The sequence below is a fragment of the Octopus sinensis genome, linkage group LG1, assembly GCF_006345805.1.
Source record: "Octopus sinensis linkage group LG1, ASM634580v1, whole genome shotgun sequence".
In the NCBI taxonomy this organism is placed as follows: Eukaryota; Metazoa; Mollusca; class Cephalopoda; order Octopoda; family Octopodidae; genus Octopus; species Octopus sinensis.
In genome coordinates, this window is record NC_042997.1 from 108,474,441 (window position 1) to 108,489,626 (window position 15,186).

The window sequence follows — 15,186 nt, forward strand, 5'->3', positions numbered from 1 at the left end:
ATTTACTTAATGATGGGCATGCAACTGAAGGATATTCTTAACTTGTGCTTATCAAACAAGCATCCATATTTGTGTGACTGTGTGAAGTGCTCGTCTACCAAGCTAAGGAATATTCTTCCCATGCATGTTTTTTTTGACACTGATAGAGAAGAATCTGACTAACCAAACAACATTATGCTGGTACTTCCTTTTGTGGGTGCTAGGAGCCAGGATATAGGAGATGCAGTCCTTAACCCTTTTGTTACCATATTTATTTTGAGATGCTCTGTATTTCAGTCAATTAATTTTAAATATAATATAGAATTTAGTAAAATAACTTAGTTATTATTAAGCTTGTGTTAGGAACCTAAATTGTGACTAAGGTTTGGTGGAAGATTTTAGTTCAAAACTTTAGAAAACAAGGCATTTATGCTACAGAGCCAGAGGCGGTTTCAGCCAGGTTGGTATCAAAAGGGTTAAACCCACTGAATGTAATAATGGCTTGCAGCCTCAGAAATCTCTTGACATGAGAACAGGTTCAAGATTCTCTTGCTGACACCCTTCACTAGGTTCCTAACAGAATAGGTAGGTGGCAGGAGGCTGTATTAATGTAGGACAGCCCCTCATTTGGTTTGTGGTAGGGTCTGTAAAAAGAGGAGTTGAGGTCTAACATAATGTCTCAAACATTTACAATGGTGAGGTTGGTCTCGATTGTTATTTTGAGCCCCATGGCAATAAAGGTGCTAATTAGGCCCTCCCAATGCCTATCGAGGATATGGCCATTAGCTCCTCTACAGATGGCCGTAGTGTCATTTCTGTGGAAACCAAAGATAACTGATGGGAACCTCTTCTTTAAGGCGTCTAAAGGAACAATTATGTATTGTTCGCAAAACCAACTGACCATGACGTATCTGTTCCTCCAATTTGTAGAGGGGTTATGTGCCTTCAGCCATTTAGGTCCGATGAGTAGCCTATACTGCTGGGTGCTTTATAGGTGCAAAACCAATATATTTTCAGGTTTGTTCTGTTTCTGTCTACCAAATTTTACGTGACACCAACATTTTATGTTCTGCTCAATAAAGCTTTTGAGAGTGTGTTCTTCTTTTGTACAGTTGCAGTCATGTGACAAGCTTTATGTATAGTTTGCATATATTTAATAGGTCTGTGATACATTCGTAGATCACATACATATTAGCTATAGAATTGATGACCATATCATCAAAATTTTCATAATTACACAATACAAAACAAATTATATTGAACTACAAATTGTTCAAAACTTGGAACTATAAGGAAGGAGCTTTAAGACCACCTTGAAGGCGAGAATTCAAAACATTTCATGATATGACCACAATATCAAAGAAGAAATCCATAGAAATGTTTCACCAATTTCACTAAGCGTTGCTCAGTGCAGGGTAAATTTATTGGCCACACCAGACTTTTTGCACTCTGAAGAGGACAAAGACCCCTCAACTACATTGGCAGAAACATACATGAAATTGAGGACTTACCAAAGTATGGCATTTTGAAGCAGCTCTTGGTTAAGGCTGTTGAAGGAACAAGAATTTATAAATTAACACTCATAAAATACTATGAAAATTAAAATTTGTTTCTAACCTTTCCGATACCATATTTCTGTTGGAATATGCTACCATTGTTTTCAACCAATTTTGAAAATAATGAGGAATTTCATAGTAAAAGAACTTTTGTCATTGTTAAGCTGGTGTCTGGAACGTAGATTGACATGGAATTCTGATGAAAGGTTTTGATTTAGAACAATTTAAAATGAAAGGTTTGTTTCAGGGAACCAAGAATGGTTTCTGGAGCATTAGTATCAAAAGGGTTAATTAATGCATGATTAATAATTAGTAGCCTAGTAATGGAGTTAATGATATCAACTATCCTCTTCTTTAATTAGTTGACATAACAACAAAAGCGGCATTAGAAAAAATTTAATTGGGAAGACACAACTTTTGTAATGCCTAACTCCATAACTACAAGCAACATGAGAAGCAGAAAAGGGAGGAAGCTTCACAAGAGAGCATTTGTGTATTTTGGATTTCAAAACAGGAGAGGAAGTACTCAATACATGTAGTGAAGTGGGTGACAGGAACAGGGCAAGTCACTGAGGTGTTCTCTAGGGGAGCAAGACAAGGAACTGTAGTAGGGGACAAGATGGACTGAGGTGTGGACAAGTTATGAGGTAGGAGACAACAACAAAACAAAACTACTGAAGTGGTCCCTAAGTGAACCCCTTCCTACATCTAGACATTTTCCAGGTCTTATTTATTTGGCTTTCATTGAACAAAAGATAGTTTTTTGAATCACCTTTGAATGTTATGAATAATCTTTTCCTTGCTTCGGTCATTTGACTGTGGTCATGCTGGGGCCCCACTTTGAAGAACTTTTAGTCAAATAGGCATAGGAGTGGCTGTGTGGTAAGTAGCATGCTTACGAACTACATGGTTCTGGGTTCAGTCCCACTGCACGGCACCTTGGGCAAGTGTCTTCTGCTATAGCCTTGGGCCGACCAAAGCCTTGTGAGTGGATTTGGTAGACGGAAACTGAAAGAAGCCCGTTGTATATATATGTATATATATATATATTATATATATATATATATATATATATATATATATATATATATATATGTATGTGTATGTATATGTTTGTGTGTCTGTGTTTGTGCCCCCAGCATCGCTTGACAACCGATGCTGGTGTGTTTGTGTCCTCGTAACTTAGCGGTTCGACAAAAGCGACTGATAGAATAAATACTAGGCTTACAAAGAATAAGCCCTGGGGTCGATTTGCTTGACTAAAGGTGGTGCTCCAGCATGGCCGCAGTCAAATGACTGAAACAAGTAAAAGAGTAAATGAATTGACCCCAGTACGTATTATTTTTTTTTAAAGCTTGATACTTTATGTATCAGTCTCTTTTTGATGAACCGCTAAGTTACATTGACATAAACACATCAACACTGGTTGTGAAGCAGTAGGGTGGGACGGGGGACAACACAGACACAATGACACATACGTCATCATCATCATCATCATTTAATGTCCACTCTCCATGCTGGCATGGGTCGGATGTTTAGACATGAGCTGCCCAGGCTCCTTTTGTCTGTTCTGGCAGGGTTTTTATAGCTGGAAGCCCTTCCTAATGCCAACCACTTCATAAAGTGTAGTGGGTGGTAATTAACATGGCACTTGTCTAGGTGCTCTTATGTGACACTGGCATGGATGCTTTTTACGTGGCACCATGGGCACTCTTCTGTGGCACTGGCACAAGTATTTTTATGTGGCCCCCATGAGCCCACAAGAGCAGGATCCCAGCTGAGAGAGGGATGTAGAGGACATGCCTATGTGTACAGAAGGCCACAATTTTACTAAGCTTGACATGTCTTCCCAAGCTGCCAGAAGCCCCAGTCCCTTGTCATCCCCTGTTTGAGGCCCAACATCTGAAGGTCTTTTCTCACCACTTCATCCCACGTCTTCCTGGGTCTACCCCTTCTACACGTTCCCTCCACAATTACAGAGCAGCACTTCTTCACGCAGCTGTCCTCATCCATTTGCATCACATGACCATACCAGCACAGTCTTCTCCTTTGCACATCCGATTCCATGTTTACACAATTTGTATACCCGATATGTATGTATACACACACACACACATATGTTGCTTCCCAACCACATGGTTCCAGGTTCAGTCCCACTGCATGGCACCTTGGGCAAGTGTCTGCTACTATAACCTCAGGCTGACCAAACATATATATATTCAACAGAAAACATAACACATGTTTATATGAATATGTTTGTGCATAATTGTTATAATTATATAAAAAAGAATAATCCGCCCTTCTCAACACATGTAATACGTATGTACCTATGAGTATGTTTGTATGTAAATATCTATATGTATATATATATGTGTGTGTGTGTGTATGTATATATGTATGTACATATATATATATATATATTCCTCATGTATATACCTTTTCATTCCTACGTAACTACAAAATCTTAAGATAAATTGATTTTTTAAAATTGCACTATTATTTCTCTTTTGATAACTTTCTCTTACCTCTGATTATACTTTATCTAATAACAATGATATAATATAATACAACTAATAATTATAATAATAATAATAATAATAATAATAATAATAATAATTGATTCCTTTGTATGCATATATGCAGGAGTGGCTGTGTGGTAAGTAGCTTGCTAACCAACCACATGGTTCCGGGTTCAGTCCCACTGTGTGGCATCTTGGGCAAGTGTCTTCTGCTATAGCCCCGGGCCAACCAATGCCTTGTGAGTGGATTTGGTAGACGGAAACTGAAAAAAGCCCGTCGTATATATGTATATATATATATATATGTATGTATGTGTGTGTATATGTTTGTGTGTCTGTGTTTGTCCCCCCAACATCACTTGACAACCGATGCTGGTGTGTTTACGTCCCCGTCACTTAGTGGTTTGGCAAAAGAGACCGATAGAATAAGTACTGGGCTTACAAAGAATAAGTCCCGGGGTCGATTTGCTCGACAAAAGGCGGTGCCCCAGCATGGCCGCAGTCAGTTGACTGAAACAAGTAAAAGAGTAAAAAAAGAGTAAAGAGTATGCATCTGCATATACATTTTAATATATGTATATGTGTTTATGTATATTTATGTATATGTGTGTATATGTAAAAGTATGTATATATGTATGTATTTATATTTATAACTTAACCTTGTGAACTTTCTAAACTCTCTGACGAAGCCCCGAGACACACCCAAGTACCTTAATCTTATTTGCCAAATACTCCAGTTCACTGGAGGGATAAAAGTAGAATGGGGTACTATGGCCCCTTTGCAGAAACAGCTGTAAGATTTTATCCTACTTTCTATGCTCTACATTATATATTTTAATAATTACTGGTATTTTTATATTTTATATATTATATATGTAAAGCATAATATGTTATATATGTATGTATATTGCTATAATTGTCTTTTTTAAAAAATAGACATAATATATAATGTCTAAAAGTTGATGAATACCACCTCTTGGTCCCCTCCGTTTTCTTATTGCTCTATAAATTAATGGTAAAATATCTCTTTGCCTTCACCCATTTATTACACTTGGTAATATAATTGCCATGCAATGAAAAAACACTTGGGTATTCTACCAGCAGTATATTGGATAGATATCATCCCTTAGTTGGTTGGATTCACAACCTCTAACTTTCTTGGAGTGGCTGTGTGGTAAGTAGCATGCTTAACAACCACATGCTTCCGGGTTCAGTCCCACTACGTGGTACTTTGGGCAAGTGTCTTCTACTATAGCTTCGGGCTGACCAAAGCCTTGTGAGTGGATTTGGTAGACAGAAACTGAAAGAGGCCTGTCATATCATCATCATCATCATCATCGTTTAGTGTCCGTTTTCCATGCTAGCATGGGTTGGACGGGTCAACTGGGGTCTGTGAAGCTGGAAGGCTTCGTCAGGCCCAGTCAGATCTGGCAGTGTTTCTACGGCTGGATGCCCTTCCTAACGCCAACCACTCCGCGAGTGTAGTGGGTGTTTTTTACGTGCCACCTGCACAGGTGCCAGACAGAGCTGGCGAACGGCCACGAACGGATGGTGCTTTTACGTGTCACCGGCACGGGGCCAGGCGATGCTGGCAACGGACACGAATGGATGGTGCTTTTACGTGCCACCGACACGGGGCCAGACAGAGCTGGCAACCGGCCATGAACGGACGGTGCTTTTACATGTCACCGGCACAGGGGCCAGCCGAGGCTGGCAACGGACGCGAATGGATGGTGCTTTTACGTGCCACCGACACGGTTGCCAGACAGAGCTGACAAACGGCCACGAGCGGACGGTGCTTTTACGTGTCACCGGCACGGGGGCCAGCCGATATATATATATATGTATGTGTGTGTATATTTTTGTGTGTCTGTGTTTGTCCCCCCAACATCGCTTGACAACCGATGCGGGTGTGTTTACGTCCCCGTAACTTAGCAGTTCAGCAAAAGGCCCTGATAGAATAAGTACTAGGCTTACAAAGAATAAGTCCTGGGGTCGATTTGCTTGACTAAAGGTGGTGCTCCAGCATGGCCGCAATCAAATGACTGAAACAAGTAAAAGAGTAAAAGGGTAAATATATATATATGTATGTATGTATATAATTGTATGTATTTGTTATTTGTGTTTGTCTCTCCACCATCGCTTGACAACCGATGTTGGTGTGTTTACGTCCCTGTAATGTAGCAGTTCGGCAAAAAGAGACCAATAGAATGAGTACTAGGCTTACAAAGAATAAATCCTGGAGTTTGATTTGTTCGACTAAAGGTGGTGCTCCAGCATGGCTGCAGTCAAATGACTGAAACAAACAAAAATAATAAAAGAATACACATACACACACACATCCATACACACACACACGTTCATATACACACACACACACACACACATATATATATATATATATATATATATATATATATATACAGTAATTACTTACCATATTGCAGTTCACGTATCATGCCTCAGTATATTGTGGGGTTTCTGTGGCTGATAAGTATTTATGTTTGTTTAGATTATAATTATTTCTGTGGCGAAATAAGCATTTTCATGCCTAAAAATTAATAAATAAAAATACAGTACAGTACTGCACTGTATAACACATTAATTAAATTCTATTAAAAGAAAATTTGTTGTGTACCGTGGGTGAGTAAACAAAGTAACTGTATGGAAAATGAAACTCGGGAGGCAAGTGTGCGGTGTTGCTTTGCATTTGGGTGTAAAATTGTGAATTTATTTCAAGCCCCATGATGTCGCCCAAATGTTCCTCATCTTCTAAGGCTTCTGGCAGTGAACCCAAGTGCCAGAGGAAGAGGTTTACTATAGCGGAGAAGGTGAGACTCCTTCACATGCTTAAGGAAGGGAGAATGTATGCAGATGTATGCCACCATTACAGCATCAATGAATCTACCATTCACTACATTAAGAAGGACGAAAAAAATAAGGGCAACAGTAAAAGTGACTTTTAAGAAGACGGTGAAAAAGGGTGGTAATTTGTGACAATAAGGTCATCGTAAGGATGGAGTCTGCATTATCCCTTTTGACAGTGACTGCAGGAAGAAAAACATTGCACTGGATACCAACACCATTGATGAGAAAGCCAGACAGCTGTACAGCAAGTTTATGGATGGCAGTGACGATGACCCAGAAGACCCTGGACCAGGACTATCTACAGTATCTCCCACCAAACCAAGTGAATTTAATACCATCAAGGGCTGGTTTGATAAATTTCAAAGGAGGTCCAACCTTAAGAGTGTGTTCCTGAATGGAGAAGCTGCCTCTGCTGACACACCCGCTGCTGAGGAGTATGTTCAAGACCATCATTGAGGAAAGGGGATATTCGCATGAACAAGTTTTCAATATGGATGAGACTGGCCCCTTTTGGAAATGGATGCCATTGTGGACTTTCATTAAGAAGGAGCAGGCCAGAGCCCCTGGACTTAAGGCATACAAAGTTCATGTCACAATTACAATGTGTAGAAATGCTGCAGGCTTTATGATAAAGCCAGGGCTCATTTATAAATCCCAAAACTCAAAGGCCCTCAAAAACAAAAATAAAAACCTGCTGCCAGTGCACTGGATCCACAAACAGAAGGCATGGGATTTTTGTCCCTTGTCACCCCCTCCCCAATGTGGTTAGCCATGATAAGATGGCTTCTATACTTTACATTATCGAGCGATTACTGTTTCAATCTCATTCTGAGATTTAATTATGCTTACTGTTAGTTTTTCGACATCAGTGGCAGACGCCACTAGAAAAACTTATATATATTTGCAAAGCAGCCTTCACTTCCATCGCGACCTGGTGGTTACCGCCCGTTGACAAGGGACAAAAATCCCGAAAGTAGTTCGAGCGTATTACTCAGGCTTGCAAGGAAGGGATGGCCTCCCTTTGCAAATACTCCAAGGGCACTGATATTGTGTCTAAAGCCAGCTAGAGACGACGATCTCTTGGGGCTATAAAGCTACAGTAACACCCCCTCCCCAATGTGGTTAGCCATGATAAGATGGCTTCTATACTTTACATTATATATATATATATATGTAAATATAATATGTGACAATTATTCGGTAGCCATGATAAAACTCCGAGTTTTGGATGTTGGGGCAGAAACCCACGCTGGAATCTCTTCAGTTATCAGGCCATCGAAAAAAATGCTATGAAAATGACCGTTAAAACAAAGGGAAATTACTGGGTGATTGACCGTTGTTAAGACAAAAGAGCTATTAGAATGACCGCTAAGTAAGGGGAGAGAGTAAAGGTAAGGGAGTAAAAATGTTCGTAGTAATTGTGTAAGCGCGCATGTACATATATACACGTGTACTCCAGCACACCCATGTACATGCGCCTATATGTATATGTATGGGCATATGCGCTTACGCGATTACTATGAACATTTTTATTCCTTTACCATTACTCCCTCCCCTTACTTAGCGGTCATTCTAATAGTTCTTTTGTCTTAATAATGGTCAATCACACAGAAATTTCCCTTTTTTTTAACGGTCATTTTAATAGCATTTTTTCCATGGCCCGATAACTGAAGAGATGCCGACGTAGGTTTCCACCCCGACATCCAGAACTCAGAGTTTTATCATGGCTAATGAATAATTGTCACATATTACATTTACAGATAAATTCCTCTATTTACATAATATTGAGGTCTCTTTCATTCTTTTGTTGTCTTGCCATTTCTATCAATATGTATATATATAATATAAGGGATATTAGCCAACCGAATATGGCTAGGGACAGGGCAGGGTGGTGGGGGTGTCACTGTTGCATTTAGCCCCAGGCGAACATCAACGTCACCAGATAGGCCTGACGCCATCACGGCGTCCTCTATCTTGCAAAGGGAGATCATTCACCAAGAAGCAGATTGGTGAATGATCTCCCTTTGCAAGATAGAGGATGCCGTGATGGCGTCAGGCCTATCTGGTGACGTTGATGTTCGCCTGGGGCTAAATGCAACAGTGACACCCCCACCACCCTGCCCTGTCCCTAGCCATATTCGGTTGGCTAATATCCCTTATATTATGGAGCAATCACTGTCTATATCTCATTTAGAGAATTATTATTGCTGTATATATATATATATATAGAATATGGGAGTTTAGTTCACAGGTGATCTAAATGACTAGGTACGCTAGGTAAGTGCTGTAACAGATTACTAGGGATCCAAGGTTATAACCAAGACAGTAGTTATGGAGCCATTGCAGATTTCCAATATAGCGGATATATAATTGTTAAAGAGGACAACAAACATTAAGACAAGACAAACATCTCAAGTCATATACATTATTATTGTTATTATTCTGGGTCGTGACTGCTGAGGACATGCGTAAGCTCATGAGGAATGAAGCCAGTATGCTTCGATGGATGTGTATTGTCAGTGTACATACTTGACAGAATGTAAGTACCTTCAGAGAAAAGTTGGATCTAAGAAGCATCAGCTGTGCTGTGCAAGAGAGACGATTGCATTGGTATGGTCATGTGGCGAGAATGGATGAAGATAGGTGTGTGAAAAAGTGCCAATCCCTAGCGGTTGAGGGAACCCGTGGAAGAGGTAGACCCAGGAAAACCTGGGACGAGGTGGTGAAGCATGACCTTCAAACATTAGGCCTCACCAAGGCAATGACTAGTGACCGAGATCTTTGGAAATATGCTGTGCGTGAGAAGACCCGGCAGGACAAGTGAGTCCATCCTGTGTCCTTTGCCATGGATGTAGCCAGCCCACTTATGCATGCCTTTCTTTCCTTGGACACGCGAAGACCTGTTGAGGCAAGTGAAGTCGAAACTGAATTCAAAATCGAACCTCATCCGACGACTGGCACCCATGCCAACCTCTCTTCATTGGTCACTAAACTCTGCTTGCGAAGACCTGTTAGGGCAAGTGAAATCGGAATGGAAATTGAACCAATCCTATGACTGGCACCCGGCAGTTGCCAGTGCTGCTGGACTGACTCCTGTGCAGGTGGCAAGTAAAGAAACACTGTTTCGACCCTGTGCTTGAGGAGACCTATTGCGTCAAGTACATTAATATTAAAAATCAATGGAAATTGTAGTTGTGATCCCTGTGCTGGTGGCACATAAAAAGCACCATCCGAACATGGCCGATGGTAGTGCCTGGCTTCCATGCTAGTGGCACGTAAAAAGCACCAACCGATTGTGGCCGTTGCCAGCCTCGCCTGGCACCTGTGCCGGTAGCACGTAAAAAGCACCCACTACACTCACGGAGTGGTTGACGTTAGGAAGGGCATCCAGCTGTAGAAACACTGCCAGATCAGACTGGAGCCTGGTGCAGCCTTCTGGCTTCCCAGATCCCAGTCAAACTGTCCAACCCATGCTAGCATGGAAAACGGACGTTAAACGATGATGATGATGATGATTACAATGGGATTCTTACAGCATCTATCTACCAAAGCCACTCACAAGGCTTTTGTTGACAATAGCAGTGTCTTGGATGGAACCAATTGCAGGAAATATGTGGAAATAGTTTATACAAGATATGATCTAATATATATATATATGTATATATATATATATTATATATATATATATATATATATATATATATATGTAGATAAATTTAAAAAAGGAAAGAAATCCCAGTTGGGCCTTAACAAAACAAAGTTTCTGACCCTTGTAGTGAGGAAGCAACAAAAGCAAAAGCTGAACTGAGCTGGGTTTGAACCGCTAACAGTGGTGTAATAGGTCTGCTGGTCTCAAATTATTTAGTTGTATTGACCTACATAAGAAAGAGTGCCAGTGTGACCGGATTTATAATTAGCTCAAATGTTGTTGTTGCTGATGCTGTTGTTGTTGCTGCTGCTGCTGTTGCTGTTGTTATAATAACAGATAAAGGTCGACTTTATCTTTCATCTTTTTAGGGTCGATAAAATAAGTTCCAGTTGAATGCTGGGGTTGATGTAATCGATTTATCCTCTCCCTGAAGTTGCTGGCCTTGTGCTAAAATTTGAAATCATCATCATCATCATTATTATTATTATTGGGTAAGCTGCCAGAATCGTTAGTACACCAGGTAAAATGCTTCACAACATTTAGTCCATCGCTACGTTCTGAGTACAAATTCATCTAAGGGTGACTTTGCCTTTCATCCTTTCGGGGTCGATAAAATAAGTACCAGTTGACTACTGGGGTCGATGTAATTGACTAGTCCCCTCCCCCCAAATTTCAGGCCTTTAGTAGAAAAGATTACTATTGTTGTTACTATTATTGCCACTGTTTAATATATAAATATTTATCTATTAAATATATATGTTTAATATATATGTGCTGCCATCTTCAGACCCGCCCCCCATATTGTTAGTGATCTTAAGAAAGGCATCAACACCACAACCTCCGCCTTTGTTTTTTCATTTTACCTCTACTTTCATGCACCTCATCTTTTCATCTCATCAGAACCCCACTCATTTAAAACTCACTCCCTTCCTAGACCCTGTTATATAAACATAGTAGGGTCCTAATTATGCAATATAGTGTGGTGAAAATCATCAATTAATGACATTATCTAGGCAATTAGCAAATGAAAACTTCCTTTAGGAGTGTTTAAAATATAAAAGCAAATACAAGGGAGATAACTTCAGTAAGATGATGACAAATTTTGGGAAAATAAAGAAACTGTGGACATGGAGTGGTTTAGTGATTGGGTAGAGGAATTTTTAATTTCTTTAAAGTCTTGGGTCTATTTGTGAGCAAAGCTTGGTTTCTAGAGGAGGTACTGGGTCCATAAGGAGGGAAATCCAGTTCTAGACGCTCCCTCCTTGTTGGCTTTCTCACACACACATATGCTCATATACATACATACACACATACTAATCCAGCACCCAAGATACACTTTCAGCTTCATCCTATTATTGTTGGAGCAACAGGATACATACTGACCAGCCTGGAGCAGTGTATGACTGAGCCTGGGAGAACAGAAATCCCTAATTCAAATACTACAAATGATCACAATATATGGGGTTGTAAAAATCTGCAAGACATCATCATTTAACATCCGTTTTCCATGCTAGCATGGGTTGGACGGTTTGACCTGGGTCTGGGAAGCCAGGAGGCTGCACCAGGCACCAGTCTGATCTGGCAGTGTTTCTACAGCTGGATGCCTTTCCTAACGCCAACCACTCCGTGAGTGTAGTTGGTGCTTTTTACGTGCCACCGGCACAGAAGGCAGTCAAGGTAGCGCTGGCATTGACCACTTTCGGATGGTGCTTTTTACATGCCACCGGCGCAGGGATCACAACTCCTTGAGATTAAAAGGGAGATTAAAAGGAAAAAAGATGCTTTCCTTCACAATGTTGCTACCAAGGAAAGTGATTGATTAATTTTTTATACTAAATTGAAAAGAGAAGGAGAACATGTCTTTCTGTCTGTCTGTATGCGCACGTGTGTGTATGCATGTATGTATGTATGTGTGCATGCGTGTGTATATGTATGTGTGTATGTATGTATGTATGTATGCATGTACCTGTGTATGTATGTACCTGTGTATGTATGCATGTGTGTGCATGTCTGTGTATGTATGAGTGTGTGTGTGTATGTGTGTGTGTGCGTGTCTGTGTATGTATGCATGTGTGTGTGTGTGCATGTATGTGAGTGTGTTATGTATGTATGTATGTATGTGTGCGTGTGTGCTCACGTGTGTATGTATGTATGTGTGCATGTGTGCGCGCGCTTGTGTATGTGTGTGTTTCTGTGTATGTATGTATGTATGTAAGTAACTTAATAGCACCACCTGAAATAGATGTCTAAACCCCTTTGATACCCCCAACCGTGAAACTGCCCTTAGTTCTGTGATCCAAACTTCCTGCTTGAAAGTAATCGAAATTTGTTCTCAAAACAGTTGATTCTTCCAGCTAAACCCTTCAAGGCAGTGCTCCAGCATGGCCATGTTGCAGTCCAATGATTAAGACAAGTGAAAGATAACAAAAAAAAATGCCAACCACTCCGTGAGTGTAGTGAGTGCTTTTTACGTGCCAGGGGAGGCTGGCAGTGGCGACAATAGGTGGGTGCTTTTTACATGTCACTGGCACAGAAGCCAGTCAAGGTGGCACTGGCATCGGCCATGTTCGGACGGTGCTTTTCACATGCCACCGGCACGGGTATCACAACTACAATTTCCATTTAATATTTATTTTGATGTTGATGTACTTGACTCAATAGGTCTCCTCAAGCACAGCAGGTCACCCTACGATCCAAGGTAAGCAGGTCGTTCTGCAGGTAAGCACAGCAGGTCGTTCTATATATACATATATATATATATATAGAATAGTATTAAGCTATCATTGGACTGTCCAATGATGGTTTAACTGGCTGAAACTTCAAAGTCAATACTATTCTGGTTAAAGAATAATAAATTTGTACTCTAGTAAATGTATTGAGTAAGCCTTCAGTCTACTGTAAAATTGCTTTTATTATAATAAGAGATAAAAAAACAAACATTGATATGTGTGTGTGTGCGTGTCATCATCATCATCATTTAACGTCCGTTTTCCATGCTGGCATGGGTTGGATGGTTTGACTAAGGGCTGGCAAGCCAGATGGCTGCACCAGGCTCCAATCCGATCTGGCAATATTTCTATAGCCAGATGCCCTTCCTAACGCCAACCACTCTGAGAGTGTAGTGGGTGCTTTTTACATGCCACCAGTGTGTGTGTGCATATATAAACACACACACACACACACACATAATATAACTAACTGTCACTCTGTCAGGTACGATGATGAGAGTACTCGTTGATCTGATCAACAGAACAGCCTGCTCAGGAAATTAATGTGCATGTGGCTGAGTACTCCACAGACATGTGTACCCATTTCTTTACCATAAGGGGCTAAACACAGAGGGGACAAACAAGGACAGACAAATGGATTAAGTCGATTACATTGACCCAGTGCGTAACTGGTACTTAATTTATTGACCCTGAAAGGATGAAAGGCAAGGTCGACCTTGGCGAAATTTGAACTCAGAACGTAACGGCAGACAAAATACCACTAAGCATTTTGCCCGACATGCTAATGATTCCGCCAGCTCGCCGCTCTACATGCTTACCCTTAACAGAGTTCTCAGGGAGATTTGTCGTGACAAAGAGCGTGACAAGGCCGGCCCTTTGAATTACAGGTACCACTCATTTTCACCAGCTGAGTGGACAGGAGCAATGTGAAATCAAATGCCTTGCTCAAGGTCACAATGCATTGCTAGGAATTGAACTCACGATCTTGCGATCATGAGGTGCATACCCTAACCACTAAGCCACGCAGCTTCACTATATAATTTTATATCCCTATTCTTCTTCTTTAATCATATTTATACTTATAATAATCCCATATATATGGAAGAGATATCCCTCAACGGTGTTGGTGATAAAACCAGTGAAATTTCGGATATAATAATCCCTTATGAGCATAAGATATCCTCGCATAAATTATATGTATGTATGTATGTGTATATATATATATATAAAAGCACCTATTACACTCTTGGAGTGGTTGGTGTTAGGAAGGGCATCCAGCCATAGAAACCTTGCCAAATCAGACTGGAGTCTGGAGCTGCCCCTTAGCTTACTGACCCTGGTCAAACTGTCCAACCCATACCAGCATGAATAACAGACGTTAAATGATGATGATATATATATATATATATATATATATATATATATATAATCATTGTTTAACGTCTGCCTACCATGCTGGCATGGGTGGGATGGTTTGTCAGGAGCGAACCAGGCAGAAGCCTGCACCAGACTTTTACAGCTGGATGCCCTTCCTAACACCAACCACCCAGCAGAGTGAACTTAGTGCTTTTTATGTGGCAAAAGCACAGATGAGGTCAGGTTTGGCAAGGTTTTTACGGTTAGGTGCCCTTCCAAATGACAACCACTTTAAAGTGTGGATTGGGTGCTTTTTAAGTGGTGTCTTGCTGTAGAGGAGGTACATGGTTACCTGGTTGGAGAGAGAGAAAGAGAGAGGTGGGTGAATGAGGAGAGAGAGAGAAAAAACAGGAATGAAGACAGAGAGAGGTATGCTGCTGCAAAGGAAATACATGGTTACCCAACCTGAGGGAAGTGCAGAAGAAGGAGAGAGAGTGGGAGTGGGAGACAGCAGGATAGAGATGGTGGCA